At 41.7% G+C, this 19,782-nt stretch overlaps 1 protein-coding gene across 4 annotated transcripts in view; it reads left to right on the forward strand.

The window, feature by feature from the left end:
* Positions 1-1,259: 1,259 nt before the first annotated feature.
* ZNF609 (zinc finger protein 609) overlaps positions 1,260-19,782 on the forward strand; it is a 209,115-nt gene continuing 190,592 nt past the window's right edge. For 3 of the 4 annotated variants that reach the window (XM_072809061.1, XM_072809063.1, XM_072809064.1), the window contains exon 1: positions 1,625-1,741. The gene's annotated coding sequence lies outside the window, so the exon portion shown is untranslated. Of the gene's footprint in view, positions 1,458-1,624; positions 1,742-19,782 lie in introns of those variants that run through there. The other variant, XM_072809062.1, reaches the window with a different exon arrangement.

Here is a 19,782-nt window from a genome sequence, read left to right on the forward strand (position 1 = left end):
TCAAACCTTAAAGATTCTTTTAGTGTACAGGACATCAATCCCTTCAAAATTTTTGGTAGTTCTTCCAGGCTTGAGAACTTTCTTTGGCTAAAAATTGAAGTTCACTGTAGGACTGTTTATTTTCCTTTTCTTCCCATCTTTGCAGTCTTGTCCTCTCCAATGGTAGGGTCATGCTCTTCAGTAGATGACTACCTGAGTGTTGACCCTTAATTAAATCACATCTAAGTATAAAATACCAAATCCTACTCTTTGCCTACCTTCTAAGTAGTTGAATCCTCACTTGTAAGATTGCCAAGTAGTGATTGGAAGTGTGCTGTCACCTGTAATAAGTCCTGCCCTGTACTGTATTTGTACAAGTTGAATATTGGTGAGCTGAATATCCTACACCCGGCAGGCTTACTGTTTGTCTTTAGCTCACCCCCTCCAACCACTCCCCCACCTTGTGTACTGTGTGTGTTGTGTGTGTGTGTGTGTAGATGGAGAGTAATGGGGTTTTTTGACCTGGCTGTATCACCAAGTCACACACTATCTTGAGTGGCACTGTTAAAGGATGCCTCAGGATAAAGGAAGAAAGGAAAGATTAAAAACTGCAGAGCTAAAATGATCAAGGACACAGGAAGGACATAAGAGGGGCTAAGGAGAGCCTTGAGAAATTTGCTGTGGAATGAGGTGGAAGTTTTAAGGGAAAAGGTCATGAGTTTATGTTTCACAAATGAGAGGTGCTTGGAAGGTTTCACGTAAACATGGACTGAATGTCTACCGTGTAGTGCGCTGGGCAATCACACATGAATGAAAGGTAGGGAAAGGTAAAACTTACAGTCCTGAGAAATAGAATAGTGGGTTCGAGAAGGACCGCATAGGGCTTTTAGATAATAAAAATCAACAAGATTTGGTGAGATGAAAAGGGATGTAGAAGATGAGAAGTAGGTATTTTGGAGAGGAAAACATGCGGTAATTCTAAGAAAAACTGGAGAACAAAGAATAAAAAATTAGGGGGTTGATAATTTTGCCGAACCAAAGGATAAAATGGATGAAACCATTATGAGCTGCGCTTGCTCTTCTGGTTCTTTGTGGATGTTCACGTTAGACCCCTTACGGTCTTTGCCTCTCCCCATGGTGGAAAGACCCCTACGGAACTGGTGCCTTGTGTACTTAAGGTATGATACTTCCTTCCCCCAGAGACCTCTCTGCGAGGAAGTCTGGTTCAGCGAGAGTTCTTTCCACGAGGAGAGAGCGTTAGGTTCGAGCTCTCCAATCCAGGTTTCTTCGAGTTTATCTGTCTTTTAACCGGCTCGCCGGGTTTTCCAGCATTCCCAGAGCTGCGACTCTAATCCGGGCTCCGTGTGACCGCGCATTCCGAGGCCCAGGATTTGGCTCTTTCATCCAGGTTCCGGGTTTCCCCGGCGCACTCCTGCTCCAGACTCCACAGCAGCCCGGAATCCGGATCCGAGGGCCCGGTAGTCCAGTTTCCGGGTCTTCGGGGCGGCCCTGGTTGTCCCGGATCGCGGCGGCGGCGGCGGCGGTGGCGGCGGCTGAGGGACCCGCGGCCCCGGACACAGCGGCACCGGCCGGGCGGGGCGGAGCGGCGCGGGGAGGGGGCGGAGAGCCGGAGCCGAGGCGGGGTGGGGTGGGGGGGAGGGGCCGCGGGAACGGATGGCGGCCTGGGCCCCGTAGCAGCGGCGGCTCTACGGCCCGGGGCCCCGGGCGGGCGGAGGTGGCGGCTCCCGGGACCGGCCGCGCGGTGAGTCCGGAGCTTTGTGTGGAGCCGGGGCTGGGGGAGGAGAGAGGCCGCGGCGCTGAGGGGGGCCGGGGCTGAGGGGGCCGGGGGCAGCGGCGCCTGACGGAGGAAGTGGGGGTTGGGGGGCCGGGGCGGAGCGAGGGGAAGGTGTGTTGGGGGGAGGGGGGTCGTTGCGTGGGTGGGGGAGGGGGCGTCGAGGGGCGCGGGGTGAAGTTCAAAGCGTGGCCGGGGCGGGTTCAGCCTCCGGGTAGGGGTGCCCAAGAGAGGATTAGGGTCTGGCCGGGTTGCGGGGACAGGCCAGAGAGTTTTAGTGGCGAGTCTGGGTATCTCGAGGGGGGCCTAGGGCGGCTGGGGCTGGTCAGGGAGTTAGGGGGGTTTAGGGCGAAGGGTTGAGAGCAGGACGTGTGCGCGGCCCTGAGGGGGGAGCAAGGTGGCCGGGAGTGTGCAGTAAGTAGGTTGTGGGTGTGTGCTCCTTCCAGTCCTCGGGTCACATTTACTCCTATCCTTTTCTTCAAGATGGAGGGATCCCTGGGCCTGGCCCTTAACTGCTCTCCTTGTACCCCCGGGAGGATTTGTGACCCTGTCCTGTTTGGAAAAACCCATGCTGCCCTCTTTTCCCTTTATGTGTAATTACGGTTGGATCATCTCTGTGCTTTGCTCAGATTCTCCTTCCTCCCTCTGGGGTTGAGGAGGAGGAGACACATCTGACCAATTAATGTGTGTTTGTGAAACAGGCAGCAGCAAACAGTCATTTCAGCTTCTAGGAATTAGGCTCACACAGGGTGGAGAGATCAGAGCCCTTCAGGGGGAATATTTCTGAGCAAATCACAGATGATTAAATTCTCTAAGAAACAGCTTCCTACCTCAACGAGAGTGGGAAAGGTGGGGGAGAAAGCCTGTCTGTTTCCAGCCATGTGTCCAGAGCCCCAGGGGTTGAGGAGAGTCCCCAATCCCCCACAGGCCTCTCTTTTCTGTACTAGGCTTTGCTCTGCAGCCTTGAGTTAATTTCACCCCTGCTGCTTTGTCTTGGGGGAGGGAGTGCTGGTTTAGGCTGTTGTGAGGAGATGACTGTTCTGCTGCCACACACAATAGTCTGTGTCATTTTATCGGGAGTGCTACCCCAGGGCTGAGAACTGCTGCTGCAGAGATAAACCGGTCCCTCTCACCCGCCTATTGTGTACACAGTGAAGGTCATAGGTTCAAGTCTTGTCTGAGAGCTTTGGATATGCTCCATCTCCCAGGCTCCTCAGTGCCATTTTCTTCCTTTTCCAGACTGGGGCTTGCCATTGGAGGAGGCCAGACAGAAAGGCTCTTCTTTTTGAGTGAGGAACAATGCAGAGCTCATTGGCACACATTTTTCAGAAGAATAGGGGATGCCAGCCATGTTGTGCCTGCCTCTTTGGCTAGCCTGTACTAAGTTGTGGAGGAATAGTGTCTGGGAGACTCAATCCCGATGTTTGTGTCAGACCTTTAAGGAAGAAGACTCCAGGGGGAGGTTTCCACTCTTGTGTGAACCATCATATTTCTTTTTATAGAGATGGGCCACTCAACAATGATTTTTGCTTGTTTAGGAATACCATCAAAAACCTTTGCAGGGTTAAGATAAGGAGTCAAGGACCAAGTCACCTTTCTAATGGTGACTTCCTGGTCAGCAATAATTGCACAACAAAAAAGCCACAGAATTTGCCTATCTAGGCAAGGACTGTGGAAACAAAACAACTTTCCTTTCAATCTTTAATTCCGTTGAAAAGAGATGACTTGCTCATTGTGCAGAAAGGCCATCTCTGCCTTTGTATTAGGGAGAAATTTGTCAAAATGATGAACATAAAAATCATTTGAGGTCTTGGGGGGGTTTTAATGAGAGAAGGATGAGAACAAACTAGGAGAAGCCCTTTCCCCTGTAAATATCTCATAGAAGTGCCCAGATAGTATTTAGGTATTATTAGTTGGGTAAAAAATTATTTGGGATTAGAAATGAGGTTTCCATTTAGTATATTAAAGAAAAATTTTCTTTAAGAAGAGATTAGAAATCAGACTCATTGTGAGAGGGCAGTTGCACACACTACACAATAGCCAACCATATCCTATAGGGTATTGTTGAATAGGAACTTCAGCCTTAGGTTTTGGTAGAGGTCTTTCTGAGGTGTCGAGTGTGATTATGTTGCCTGCCTCATCCCTCGTCCCTTTATTTCGATGAGTTTCTTAAAATGATGATTCGCCACTTAGGTGTTGGGAGGAAACATGTTGTTCTTGATGACAAAACTGTTTAAAGTCTTACTAGAAGTATTGTCTGCCTTTAGACTGTTTCCAACTTACCTTGGCTGTTTCCAACTTACCTGTCCAAGGTCTCTGAGTGAAGCCTCAGCTAAACTGAGCCCAAAGCATTTTACTCGTAGGTTTGAGCATTCATTCTGAATCCTGTCAGGTGACAGTGAAGGCAGAAGCCTCCTATTAAGTTTGCCCTGATTAAATTTAGTGGTTTCAGAGTTGGGCCCTTGCCACAAGGAGTCTTATGAGTCTTCTGATTATGACCATCTTTCAGAGAGCACTTTGGTTTTTTTTTTTTTTTTTTTTTGGTAGAAAATGTTTCCTTGTGAGAGGTCTAGATAGCTGGGCAGATTAGTGCTTATTTTGTGGAGGATATAGGAGCATAATTTTGGCTCCTGGTAGTAATTATGTTGCAATTAGCATATAGCAACTAAACGACTGGAACAGGATAATTTGTTGAGGGGTTTAGCAATTGCTCTGACGAGTAGAAGTGCCACTCCTTACTTATTGACTCGGAACACTACTGCCTGGACTTAGCCATGGAGGCTTAAGTACAGGGATGATGTGTGATCTCCAGAAGTTCTTCCTCTCTCCTTCCTGCCAGGTACCATAGCACTTTCTACTACCGCTTTCTTCTGCTACAAAGGTAGCTGAGCAATTGTTACTTCCCTTGAGGAAAGCCAGTCATGGATGGGAATACTGCCAGACAGATGGGGCCACTCTGAGATAAGGCAGCCTTATGTTGTGTGGCAAGTTTTCTTTTCAGCAGCTGAATCCTCACTTCTACTTGATTTTTAAAAATCCGTTCCCTTTAAAAAAACAAAGAACAACAAGAACAAAACCCCACAAAATACAAAATCACATAGTGCGCTAAATACGCCTTCAAGATACCTCATAAAAGTTGGCTGTGACAGACAAAATGAAGATCGGTGCTGCTGATTGGCAGGTTCTGGGCCCACTAAGTGCCAGTGAAGGACTCTTTTCACTAGGGAACAGGTAATTCACCAAAGCACCTGCCTAGCTGGGCATGTGGAATTGGCAGCAGCTGTGCAGCTGAAGAGGGATTATTGAGCAGGTGGTTAAAGAATCACATGCCACAGTGACAAGAAAATACTGAGTCTTCCGTGGTTTAGGTTCAGTTCATATGTGTGAAATTGCTCTTTGTTTCACATTTCTTAATGCCTGATACAGGTTTGTTAGTGAGACGATAATGAAAGAGAGTTAAGAGATTCTTCTTTCTCTGTGTTTCTTTTAGAATACTGAGTAATATGCCTTAGACATGGTCCTACCCGGCCTTACTGTATTTCTTGATTTCTGGTCGTATGCCCTATGAATGGGAAGGAAATAGTGGTAATTCAGTTTTCTAGTGCTTGTTTATTAGGGGGAAATGGGAAGGAGAAAATTCTTTGCTTTTAGTGTGGTGAAAAAGATTTAGCCCACTGGGAAAATACCCAGCAGGTTTTATGCAAAGGATATAATTGACTTTTTGTGTAGGTCTACCTGACATGCCTCCCTCAAGAAATTTGCATGTGTTTTTATTTTATGAATGTAAATCTCCATATGAAGTTTGCATCTCTTCAGATGTCCTGTTCCATTTTTAGTTTCTCCCAGCATCTTTATAACTCTTCTCTGGGGTTGAGATTAACATCACTGTTAAAATCAAATCACCTCAAGCCAAATCACGTTAAGAAATACTTCAACTACATATTTATCTTAAAAACAAGTATAGCATTTCCTATAACTTGAAGGAGGACTTTCTATTTTTAGGTTTTTTGTAAATTCCCAGGTTTTTCTTGTAGATTACCATCATCATCTTCTGTTAATATTTTTCTTTCACATGTTCGTGCCATTATAGAAGGCAGTGCCATAGATCCTAAAATATATGAACAAGTAACTTGGGTGTTTATTTTCTTATTTTTTAGGGCCCTTTGGTTATTTTCTGTGTTAGATCAACACAACAGGCTGTGTGCTCCTGTTGAATCTCTCTCTCTCATTGAATTCACTGGATATCAGTTAACAGTTGATTGAAGGGAAATAAGGATATTAATTGTTTAGAGTTCAGAAATCCCTTTTCCAAGTGGAGTGAAGGCTCTAACTTGTTTTTCAGAGGGATACAGAGAGAACCTTAGATACATAGAGTGATTGATTGATTGATTGATTGATTGATTTAGGGGAAAAGGAGGCAACTGTATGAGGCAAAGATGGGGACATTTGCAATAATCTGCTTAAACCTAGTTCATAACCTAGCTTTAAGTGGGAGCCTAGCAGTTATTTGTATAGTATTCACTTCTAGGAAAGAATATAAACTTCTTTATTTGCCCACATGAAGCCATCACAGTTGTTTGTTTATATGTTTTAAACTGTTCACAAACCACCACCATATACTTTCCTAGCATTTTCAGTAGTTTGCTTTCTCATGCTTCTTCCCCTCCCCCCATCTCTCATCCTAGTTCCCTGCTCTGAAGACTTCTCCAGCAGCTTGGAAACACTCTAATTACTGTAGCTATTATAGTCACAACCCAGATCTTCCACCTCCTTCCCACTCACCCCTTTCTGTCTTCCTTACCCCTCCCCTTGCTCTAGCAGCAGGAGTTGAACTGCAGTCTCATGAGCACAGTCAGATCTGTGAATGAGCTTTATATCTTGTCAAGGCAGAACTCCAGATCCAACAGGGCTGATTTTTCATGGTCCTCTTGCTGTTTGTTCTTGGATCAGAGTCCCAGAAATAAGAGATGGCGAATACCTATTAGGTCATATCTAGTCCATCACTCAGGAGCAGACCTCCAATCTTTCTCTTGTCTCTGTGAGAATTTTTTCCTTCTTTCTTTTGCAGGTGAGAGCTGTCTGATGCCAGGCAAGCTCTGAAACTGCCTTCTTTTTATTGTGCTCTCTGGTCATTAGTGTATGGCCAACTTTGCTCTCTTGGATTTTTATTCTTACACCGTTTTCATGATTACTTGCTCCCAGCAATCTCTCTGTATACCCTTCAAGTTCAGTCCTTTTTGACTGTTGGCACATTTGTGGGTTCCTTTAGTGCCATCAGTTATCTATACCAGAAGTTATCATTTTCCAGACCTTTGTTTGCCACTGGGGTCATTGTGCCCTTGTCTTGAGGAGGTGCCTTTCACAGACACACAGGACACACATCCTGGCACATAGTAATAAAATGGTTCAGAAAATATGTGTGAGGTGATGTCCTTAGGAGACCCCTGGGTTGGCTGAACAGGTGTTGCTGCTTTCAGTTTAATTTGGGGTACTTCCTGTTCTAACCCTTTGCTCTCCTTATGTGGATTAATTTTATTTTTGTGTGGCTTAGTTCCAGTTAAGTTATTGTCTGATTTAAGAGTGTTACGTTTTTTCTTTGCTAATCCAATTTTTCAAAGCATAGAATAGGTGTCATAAAACCCCAGTTCTCATCTGATGTGCTTCTAACTAGCTGTGTGACCTTGTGCTAGTCACTCCACTGTTTTCACTTTCCTTATTTGTAAAATGAGTACATTAAACAAGATCATCCCTTAAGGTTCCATTTAGCTGTAGAATTTTATGATGCTAAGATTGGAAGAACAGGACAAATTGGTTGACATAAGTGAGCAGTTTTTTTTTATTGCTGTGTCAAAAATATAGTCAGTATACAGAAAGGCTAATGAGTACAGCCTTAGTTCTCTGGGGCTTGACCCTCACTTTTTGATATGTTTGTAAAGCTTATGCTGTGCATTTTTTACTAGGCCATCTTCTTTTAGATGGTCTTATGCACTTATTGTGCAGGTTCACTAGCTTGTCAAATATATTTTTTTTCTAGTCTGCTCAAACCATAGGAGTGGGAATTAGGAAGCTGTAGAAAAAGAACCTCAGCTTGTGAGAAGGAAATTATACCTCAAAAGATTTGCTGGAAGTAATTTTGTGTGTTAAGCCAGCAATCTAACATTTTAAAATATCTTATATCTGAAATCTTTGAGCCAGATAGGACTGATCGTGGAGGTGTGTTGGGTACTTTTCCATTTTTGACCAATTAGTACAAAACTTGCTTTGAATTGACTTCTTGGGATTAAATATGATTGCCTGCTGTGTTTTGTTTGGAAAATAAAATTATGTGATTTTTAATGCCAAAAACGCTAACTTGATGACATTTGGTGAAGTAAGACTAACAGGGAAGATCCCTTAAATGCCCTGTAAAAGGGACTGAGGGATAAAAAGCTGGTAGGTGATAGTAGGAATTTTGGAATTGACGATAATATTAGGAAATTTTGCTTTAAAGCAGTTTAAAGGAATAAAATTGCATAACCAAGTTAATTCCTCAAGTAAGGATTTTATCAGCATTTCCTAGTTAATTCTTGGCTTGGGGACTTCCAATAGCACCATTATTTGAGTGTTATGATGGTGGTCTTATAGCCTTTCTTTGTTAACATAGCAAAAATCACGTTTAATCTACCTTTGAACATTAGAAGAAGCATTCACTGTTTTTAAATTTGCATTTGAAACATCCATTAGTCTGTAATAGAAAAATTTGGTGAGTGGAACTATTGTTTGTTTTGGACTCAAAAAAGTCCTAGGAGTGCTTTGCTTTGTTCCCAGCCATCTTTAGCATATTACTAATTTTTAGGTAATCTAAAGATTATTTTGGGAAGTGCTCCAATTGAATATGAGATTTTAGAAAGGTATATATTAGAAATCTAAATTGTTTTTGTAGATGGGTTTTTGTTTTGTTTTTTAAATGTCAGGTGATGTATAGGATATTAAGATGTGTAGGGTATTGAATTGGAAAGTGGCCAGAGTAGATGCCATGCAACCCTTGGTAATCAAACCGTACCAGGAATGAAATCCAGATCCTGGCAATTAGGCCATATTGCAGGTTTGGTACTGCATTGCATACTTGTACCTGTAGTTTCTTAGGCTGTAGTTCAGTATTTGTAGGGAAAGGCAGCAGTGTCTGCAATATTCTATGTACAAAGTACGGCTAGCGGGCTTTTGGCATGTTACCAAAAATGTTCCTAGCAACATTTCTAGGTGGACACTTTGGGTTTTGTTAGGATGAACTTTCACTTATGTGAGCAGAAGTGGATGTTCTTCTAGAATGTACCTTATAAATTTCAGTTACAAATTCTAAAGTTTGATGTGAAACTCAGCATTTATCTTTGTTCTCAAAGTAATCCTTCTAGAGCAATCTTAAAGAATGGTATTAGAAATGGAACTATAAAAAGAGAAATTGGAATTGTGCAGTCTTTGGGGTATATGAATCTAAAGGAAGAGAGAAAATTTTTTTATTTGGCATCTGCTTTCAAATGTACCTCCAGGGGATCCCTGGGTGGCACAGCGGTTTGGCGCCTGCCTTTGGCCCAGGGCGCGATCCTGGAGACCCGGGATCGAATCCCACATCGGGCTCCTGGTGCATGGAGCCTGCTTCTCCCTCTGCCTATGTCTCTGCCTCTCTCTTTCTCTCTCTGTGACTATCATAAATTTAAAAAAAAACACACACACAAAAAAACAAATGTACCTCCAGTCCATCATTTCTGAAACCTGCCTACTCTTTTCTCTCCTAAGCATTATACTTCTTCCAGTTGCCATGCACAAAACTTTGGACTCCTATTTGGTTCTTTTCTTCCTCTCTACCTCATCTAATCATTCACTAAAATTAGATTATTCTAAATATCTTGCCTTTAGCTTTGCTTTTTCACCTGACCTAGTTCAGGCCTTCATCATAGTTAATGTCTCTTTCTGTATTTCATATTATAGACTGCTGCAATATTATTATAATTTTTTTTAATATTAGCTCAATGCCCAACGTGGGGCTTGAACTCACAACCCTGAGATCAAGAGTCATCAGCTCCACCATTGAGGCAGCCAGGTGCCCCAATATTATTACAGTTTTTATTTATTCACTTAACTGATGGTTATTGAGCACTTAAGTGTCAGACCAGACATGGCCCCTTTCCTTTCAGGACTTGTAAGTGTAGTTGGGGAGACCAACAATCAACTGATAAATATATGACCATGAACTAAAGTGCTCTGAAAGAATTTGGTTCTAGAAAAGTATATAACAAGGAACCCCAGTGCAGTTGTTTTATGTTTTTTTTTTTTTTAAGATTTATTTATTTATTCATGACAGAGAGAGAGAGGGAGAGAGAGAGACAGAGACATAGCAGAGGGAGAAGCAAGCTCCCTGCATGGAACCCAACGTGGGACTCCATCCCAGATTCTGGGATTATGCCCTGAGCCGAAGGCAGACGCTTAACCACTGAGCCACCCCGGCGTCCCTTATCTTTTTTTTTTTTTTTTTTTTTTAATTTTGTTTTAAGTAGGCTCCATGCCGAGCATGGAGCCCAACATGGGGCTTGAGCTCACAAACCTGAGGTTAAGACCTGAACTGACATCAAGAGTTGGATGCTTAACCAACTGAGCTACCCACATGCCCCTTTAAGTTTTATTTTATTATTTTATTTTTTAAGATTTCATTTATTTATTCATGAGAGAGGGAGAGAGAGACAGGCAGAGAGACAGGCAGAGGGAGAAGCAGGCTCCACGCAGGGGGAGAGAGACAAGCAGAGAGACAGGCAGAGGGAGAAGCAGTTTCTCTACAGGGAGCGGGACGTGGGACTCCATCCCTGGTCTCCAGGATCAGGCCTTGGGCAGAAGGTGGTGCTAAACTGTTGAGCCACCCGGGCTGCCCTCCTTTAAGTTTTATTTACTTACTTACTTACTTATTTATTTATTTATTTATTTTTGTAATCTCTACACCCAACATGGGGCTCAAACTCATGACCCCAAGATCAAGAATTGCATGTTCCCGACTTAGCCAGCCAGATATCCCAGTTGGGTTTTTTAAATTATTTTTTTAATTATTGTATTTTATTTTTTAGAGCAAGTGCTCACTTGAGAGGGCTGGAGCAAAGGAGCAAAGAGAATCCTAGCAAGCTCCACTCCCAGCACAGTGCCTGATGCAGGGCTTGATCTCACCACCTGAGATCATGATCTAAGTGAAAATCACGAGTTGGATGCTTAACCAACTGAGCCACCCAGTCGCCTCTTAAGATTGTATTTTTAAGTAATCTTTATATCCACGTGGGGCTTGAACTCACAACCCTGGGTTCAAGAGTTGCATGCTCTGCTGGTTGAGCTAGCTCTGTGTGTGTCGTTCCCCGCACCCCCCTCCCCCCCACATATATTTTTAAAAATACAGTTTTTATCATTTCACTTCTTGCTGAAAAACCTTAAATGGCTCTCTTTGCCCGCATGGGCCAGTACTCCACATCCTCTGTAGTCTGACCAACCTTGGCCTTCCTCAGCCTTACTTATTTCTCACTCTTCTTAACAGCCATTCCTTCAGCTTACCGTGCGTTTTTTCACTCTGAACACCTTATTTTTTTCTTTTCCGTTGAAATGACCCTTCCTGCTCCAAAGCATTCAACTCCAAATCTGACCCTTCCTTCAACCTAGCAAAAAAATTTCATCTCCTTCCCGAAGCCTTTCTTAACCCTTTTCTTCCCACCCAACTATCTCCAGAATTGATTTCATCTTCTCTGTATCGCTCTCCTTGCTAGGATCTCTAGCAAGTACTTTCTCACATGTTGTCTTTAATTATAATTATTTGTGAATATATTTTTCCTCCCTTGTTCTGAACTGCAGAAGACACTGTGTCTCCTCTGTTTCTCATGGCTTCTAGCCCACTGCTTTTTTGAATATAACTTTATGCTTAATTAATGCTTGCTAAATTGAATTGGAATTTGATTTTTGAAAACAAACTTCTTGTAATTTTTTTTTCAGGCTTCCTTTTATGCTAAGGTAACTTTCATTCACACATTTTATCCCAAACTGCATAACCTAGGAAGAAGGCAGACTATGAAAGCTTTCAGGAATCCTTCAGACTCAAGGACAAGCATTTGTTGCATTTACTGCCTGCAGCAGTACTGTGGTTCCATATATCCTAGTTGATGGAAGACTTTGGGGAGGGGGAGGAGTAAGTACATGGCAGGTGGAGGCAATGTAGGTCAGACATGGGAACCAGACTGATTCTATTAGAGGAATATAGGCACTGTTGGGCCCTCTGGGTATTGTTGACCTCTGGGAAGTCTTTTTAGTTTTTCTTACTTCTTTCATTCTATAAATATTTATCAGATTCCTAACTATATGTGAGGTCTTGTTCTAGCTGCTTAAGATTTATCAGTGAACACAATGGACCAAAAAAAAAAAAAAAAGAACCCCAACCTCATGGATCTTATCTTTATACAGAAGAATCTAGAACTAAGCATAATAAATAATTATTATGAGGCTGATAAATGATATGAGAAAAAATAGAGCATAGTAAGAGGGATTAGTGTGGAGGAAGAACAGGTGAGAGAGAGGGGTGGGCTGCAGCTTTAAATAAGTCAGGGGCACCTGGGTGGTACAGTAGGTTAAGCATCTGACTCTTGGTTTTGGCTCAGGTCTGATCTCAGGGTTGTGAGATTGAGCCCTGAGTTGGGCTCAGAGCTGAGTGCAGGGTCTACTTAGGATTCTCTCCACCCCTACCCCTCCACCACTGTCTGTCTGTCTGTCTCTAAAAATAAATCTTTAAACAGAATAAGACGGTCAGAATAGGCAGATTTGAGAAATGTGGTAGTGGTAGTGGTGGTGTGTTACTGGTTGTTAGGCACTTTGCTGAGGTTGTTGAATGCTGCTCTGCCTAGTAGAGAGAAAGAGGCAGTGTCTGCAGTTGTTCAAAGAGTCCAGCTGACATAGAGGGGGAAACAGCTACTCCTTATGTTCTTTTCTCCTGGCTGCTCCTCTGGCTGGCATTCCTGGAAGTTAATCATGGTGAAAATTGCAGTCAGTCATGTCTGGAAGACACCAGGGGTAGAACTGGAGGCCTGGTAGCTAGTTCCCTGAGGGGTAGGATTTACCCTTCTGCTGACTGGGCCTTGGATGCCTAGAGTAAAGGATGAGGTAGGCCTCAGAGTTATCTCCTATCTCAAGGGGAATAGCCCAATATCATGACCTTTGTGGTGGGGCTTTAGCAACTTTAAGGTAGCTCTTTAAAAATAAGGTTTCAAGGAGTGTGCACTCTGCTCCCAGCTTAAAAATTGAATTTTCAGGTTTGTGGTATTTTGACTTCCTCTAAACATATAGCTAGCTGTATTCTGGAAGTTTCAGTACCTAATGCATTAGCCTGAGGATGAAGATGTCTCATGATGTCTAGATTCTCTCGTTTCACTTGTGTATTATAAATTTTAGTATAATTTCCTTGCTTGCCCTTTTCTAATTCTTCTGTTTCTTCATTATTTTTCCTGTTACCTCATTCCTTTTTTGCTTACACGAAGCTGATAGGAAACAGAAATCCCTTAGGCCAGACTGCCACTTTGGTAATTGGCTAGAAGCTAAAATTCCTACCTAATATTACAAGAAATGGAATGTCTTAGTTCTGTCCTTGGGTTATGTAGAATGCAACTTGTGGATGTCAAGCTCTCAGCTGGTTATACTGTATGCTATTTGAAGTAGCTGAGGTGCATGGTACCTGAACACTGTTTTTAGTTATTTATACATCAACTTGTGCAGTTGTAGTACACAAGGAAACCTATTTGCCATTCCATAAAAATGTGCTTTTTTTGGTATGTAATTTTAGAATAAAGGTTCTTACTGAACTCCAGTCCATGCTAAGAAAAATTTGTTACATTTAGGCAGATGATTAGGTGGGCTTCTAAGCAGATTTCACATGGCTTTTCTCAGAATTTGCTTTATATCAATCTTGAAGTCCTAGATTCTCACTACATGTTCTTGAATGGTACAATAATATATTTCTGATATTGTGAACTTTAAGGCCAGCAGCTGTTAATTCAAGTGTATGTTGTTTTTTTGCTTTCGTGGTTTGAAAGGATCTTTGTTTAATTGACCAAGGTGTATTACTTTATTAGTAAAAATGCCTTAACATAGCTTAGTTTGCTAGTGAAAACTATTTTTTCAGTAGTAATGTTTCTGTGGTTTGTATTAGTTGGCCCTTCCAGTCTTACCAGAGCTAGAAATCTTGGCAGTGTGGATTTCAGATGAGTTCCATAACACTGTCTGACAGAGAAATGCAGGGCAGTGTTTGGCAATATTCTTTCCCTTGAACCTTTATATAAGAAAGAAATTCAGTTTTAACAAGGTCACATTGCGGTAGGTGACATAACAGTGAAGTAACACTTTGTTCCAGCAACAGATCTATAATATGTTTTACCTGAATATATGATCTGAAGCATTAGATTTATTTGAAAGTGTTACTGACGTAAACATGATTAGTGCCATTTCCGTCATCCTTATATACATTTTTTTCTCTTCTCCTTTCTTGGGAGGCAAAATAATGATATAATAATTTAATTCACATTTTAAGTACCTGATAGGACACTAATCGTTGAAATGTGGGGCTGCTAGGCAATGCACTAATAGGAATGATAGAAACAGCACGGTATTACATTTTTATAAGGATTGAAATCCTTGCTTAAATAAAAATGTCACATTTATTTATTATTTTTTTATTATTATTTTTAAAGATTTTATTTATGAGAGAGAGAGACAGAGAGAGATTGAATGAGAGGCAAAGACACAGGCAGAGGGAGAAGCAGGCTCCATGCAGGAAGCCCGATGTGGGACTCTATCCCAGGTTTCCAGGATCACCCCCTGGGCCGAAAGCGGCGCTAAACCACTGAGCCACCCGGGCTGCCCAAAGTGTCACATTCCTAATCAAAATAATATGATGGAGTTGAAACTTTTTTTTTTTTTTTAAAGATTTTATTTGTTTATTCATGAGAGAGAGAAACAGAGACCTAGGCAGAAGGAGAAGCAGGCTCCTTTCAGGGAGCTTAATGCAGGACTCAATCCCAGGATTCTGGGATCATGCCCTGAGCCGAAGGTAGATGCTCAACTGCTGAGCCATCCAGCCAGGTGTCCCCTGAGTTGAAACTCTTAAAGGAAATTAAAGAAGCTGTATAATGAAGCCAGATAATAGTAATACGCAGTTTGTTTAGACATGGACTGGTTAAATGCTTCATTGGGAACAAAGATGAAGATGTAGTTTTTTTTTTTTTTTTTTTTTTTGAAGATGTAGTTTTGAATAAGACAAACTACTTCAGTTGGCAGCTTTAGAACCTACAAAGCAAAGAAGGAAATGCATTTTACTTTGAGGAACGAACAATTGATAAAGGTTTCTGTAGGTCAACACCATTTAATAGTATTCATATCTTGGCTCTTTTCCTTCCAGCCAACTGGGAAGCCTCAAGAATTACTGTACTAACCATGACGTACCAAGCGTCATTCCTGTAGTGGGCTCTGTGCATGCATTTTACCGGGCCAGTAAATTAAATTATCTGATCTAATTCTCAACCAAACAAAAAATATTAATCATATATTGACCAAGTTCAGCATTTTTCAGGGAGAGGGAGAACAAAATCTATCACATGGGGATTCAGTTTTAAGAAATGGAGCTATGATCAAGTATGTACATTAGGAAAAGTAGAAAGAAAGGTTTTAGGGGGCAGATAACCTGCAAGTTTAAAGGCTTAAAAGCCGTTGTACTAGAATGCTGAAGGAAAGCTAGGGATCAAAAGGACCATACAAAACAGATGGTTATTTGGCATAGTCTTAAAGGCTGTGGAGAGAAGAAACAGGCATTTGGGCAGCTGCGTGTCTCAGTGGTTTAGCGCCGCCTTCAGCCCAGGGCCTGATCCTGGAGACCCTGGATCAAGTCTCACGTTCAGCTCCCTGCATGGAGTCTGCTTCTCCCTCTGCCTGTGTGTGTGTCTGCTCTCTCTCTCTCTCTCTGTCTCTCATGAATAAATAAATAAAATCTTTTAAAATTTTTATTTATTTATTTAAGTAAAATCTTAATAAAAAAATAAAAAACAGGCATTTTCATTTGAGGCCAAAGAAGCCCACAAAGTGATGATGGGTGAGTGCCACTTAGAAATTAGGTGAAAGAAAAAAAAAAGATGAAATTGATAAGCCTTTTTGCACAGCTGATGGTAAGAGTTTCCTGTTTGTTTTTTAAAGGGACATGTTAAAAATGGAAAGGCAGCTAGAAAATTGGTAACATTACTTGATCATGGTGTGAAGGATGCATTCAGGGAGGAAAACATGAGAGAATTTCCACTCCTGTTTTTCCCTTCCTCCTAAGCAGATTAAAGTTTCTAGGTCAAATGATAGATGCTTAACTTTTTTTTTTTTCCTGATTAGAACATGAATTAATCTTTTTCAAAGCACAAAAAGTACGGAAAAATATAAAGACGTCCCAAGGAATTATCCCAGAAATGTTAACATTTATTTAGTTTTTCCAACATTTTTTTCCCTTGGCTGCTTAGGTTTTTCTTGGTCACATCAATAAACTGGATTAGATCGAGTACATCTACCCAAGATTTTAGGAAGAATTAAAGGATAAACTGAATCTCGTAGTGAAAATCTATTACTTCAAGTTGTAAGTGGCGTTTTCACTACACTAAGGGACTGGTGTAGATTTCAAATGTGGTATGTCCATAAGAAGGGTCTGGAGGTGGAAAGACTAAAAACTATATTGGAAAATTGATAAAATATAAATTAAAGATTGAGTTTACTTTGTACTATTCATGTAGCTTACTGGGGCTAAGGTGATAGGTTAGTTTACGTAACAAGTCACATGACAAATCATTAACAGTTGTGTGTGGACAGAGTTGTTACCAGTGGACACTGTTTAGTTTGAAAAGACTTGTTAAAATCAGGCCAAGGCTATTTAAAAGCTTTACTCATGGAATGGGAGAAAATGTTTTGTGCATTAGCAAACTAACTTTCTGACACTAAGCATTTTTCACAGGTCCATAGTTCCTTCTCTACAGTTCTAAAACTCAAAAGCTCTGAAAACTGACCTTTTATAAGGGAGGCAAAAATCTGACTTCAACTATCAAGATGCTACGTAGTCATTTTTTTTCAAGTAAATACTCATCTTGCTTAGGAATATCAATGAGTTTGATGTTAGGGGGCCGCCCCAGGTTCTACTGAGAGTATTACACTGTACAGGGTATATTAATTATCTCCCCTTTTTACAGGTGAAGCAACTAAGGCTCAAATAAGTGCAGTGACTTGCCTCAGAGTGTTACACATCTAAGGGAGAGTAAAGAGTAGGACTGAGCTTTTCTGCCTCTTGCCTTGTTTTGTTTTGTACTGTGCTGGTTCCTCATAACATTACCTCCCGGAACCATCCTGATAAGTTCTTCTAGGTAAAAGAGTTTAAGCAATAGCATTCATCTTATTTGACCTTTTTTTTAAAAAAAAGATTTTTAAAATTTGAGAGAGAGCATGAGCAGGGTGAGGGGCAGAGAGAAGCAGACTCCTCAGTGAACATGGAGCCGAATGTGGGGCTCCATCCTTGGGACTCCAGGATTGTGACCCGAGCTAAAGGCAGATACTTAACTGAGCCACCCAGGTTCTCTTGACCTTTTAAAAAAATGTTATACAGAAGTGACATATTCAGGTTATCCCATGACATTAAGCTCTTTCACGTAGTTAGGTTCCCAAATTGCTTAGATTATAAACTTCAGGAACATTTTGGCTGTTGGGTGTGGGGAGAGGCAAAAAAAACAGATGAGCTTCAGTGTGGAAAAGTGTGACATTTATTTATTTTTTATTTTTATTTTTTTAAAGATTTTATTTATTTATTCATAGAGACAGAGAGGGGCAGACACACAGGCAGAGGGAGAAGCAGGCATCATACAGAGAGCCTGACGTGGGACTCGATCCAGGGTCTCCAGGATCACGCCCTGGGCTGCAGGTGGCACCAATCCGCTGTGCCACCGGGGCTGCCAGAAGTGTTATGTTACATTTAAAAAGAGGTAGAAAATCTAAGCCAATCTAAGCGTGAGAACTTCTAACTAACACTTGTCATCCCCCCAAAAAACTAGGAGTTTTGGTAAACCTATTCCTAGAAAAAATAGCTCCGTGTGCTGCCAGAGAAATGGTGGGCATCTTTAGGAAGAGAATCAGAACTAAATAAAGATAGGGATCCCTGGGTGGCGCAGCGGTTTGGCGCCTGCCTTTGGCCTAGGGCGCGATCCTGGAGACCCAGGATCGAATCCCACATCGGGCTCCCGGTGCATGGAGCCTGCTTCTCCCTCTGCCTGTGTCTCTGCCTCTCTCTCTCTCTCTCTGTGACTATCATAAATAAATAAAAATTAAAAAAAAAAAGAACTAAATAAAGATAAAAATAAATACCCATCAGTAAAACCAGGGTTTATGTTTGTGATAACTGTGTGTTCTGTTGATCCCCAAGGAATACATGCCAGAGCTGGTGACCAAAGGAGATAAAGGCTTTAATGAAGACCTGTCAAAATAAATTCATCTTTTAATGACAGAGAATATTATTGGGGTGCGTGGGGTGGCTCAGTCAGTTACGCATCGAGTGTTGATCTCAGCTGAGGTCTTGATCTCAGGGTTGTGAGTTCAAGCCCTGTGTGGAGCTCCATGCTAGGTGTGGAGCCTATTTAAGGGGGAAAAGAAAAAAAGTATATTATCAAACCTTTTCAAGTGAGAAGAAGAACATACAGACTTATTTACCAGGTCTTTTTTTTTTTTTTTTTAAAGATTTATTTACTTGAGAGAGAGAGGCCTCCAACCAGGGAGAGGGGCAGAGGGAGAGAGAAAATCCTGTAGCCACACTTCTGATGAGCATAGAGATTGGTCCATCCCAGTACCCTGAGACCATGACCTAAGTTGAAACCAGGAGTCAGGTGCTTTATTGACTGAGCCACTGAGGCGTCCCTTACTTGCCAATTCATAAGCTCCTGTATTGGACAGAGAGCACTCTTTCAAGTTAGAAATGAATTTAGGTTAATTACGGGTTCTTATCAGTAAATAAGTAAAATACCTATGGGCAGTAGAAATTAAAAATAAAAATAAGGTTAAGAAGGTTTTTGTGTTTGATTTTTTGTTTCTGTTATTTATTTTGAAGAGAGGTGTAAGGGAGTGGGTTGGGGGCAGAGGGGCAGAGGGGCAGAGGGAGAGAGAAGAGAATCTTAAGCAGGCTCCAGGATCAGCAACAGAGCCTGATGGGGGCCAGGTTTAATCTCATGACCCTGAGATTACAGCCTGAGCCAGAATCAGGAGTCAAAAGCTTAAACTGATTGAGGCACACCATATTGTTTGTCTGTTTCAATGTCAATATTGATATTGTGAGTGGGGTGGGGGGAAGGGGCAGAGGGAGAGGGAGAAAATCTCAATCAGGACTCCCTGCTGAGCACAGAACCCAACCTGGGGCTCCATCCCACCATCATGAGATCACTACCTGAGCCAAAATCAAGTCAGACACTTAACTGACTGAGCCACCCAGGTTCCCGTGTTTCAGTGATTTTTTTAAACTTAAATTTGAGAAAACTGTAGTCTCAAACAGTTGTAAGATTAATACAGATGGAAACCTTGTACCCTTTACCCCAGGTTCTTCCAATAGTCATATCTTGCAAAACTGCAGTACAATATCACAACCAGATATTGACATTGTTACAGTCTACCGATCTTGTTCACGTTTCTTCAGTTTTACTTGTACCCATTTATGAGTGTATATATTTCTCTGCAGTTTTATTACCACCATAGTCAAGATATAAATCCGTTTTATCACCATAAAGGTCCCTCATATTGCCCTTTTATAGCCATACCTACTGCCTTGCTTCTGCGGTCCTTCCAATCTCCCATGAGATTTTTGATAAATTTTTGAATTGATATATTTTAACTTATTAAGGGAATCCAGGGCTGTTTGGGGGAATATATCCTTTTTATAGAATTATTTCAAAATGTGTTTTATTTATCAATACGTGGAC

The sequence above is a fragment of the Canis lupus genome, chromosome 32 (genome assembly GCF_048164855.1).
Source record: "Canis lupus baileyi chromosome 32, mCanLup2.hap1, whole genome shotgun sequence".
Classification (NCBI taxonomy): domain Eukaryota; kingdom Metazoa; phylum Chordata; class Mammalia; order Carnivora; family Canidae; genus Canis; species Canis lupus.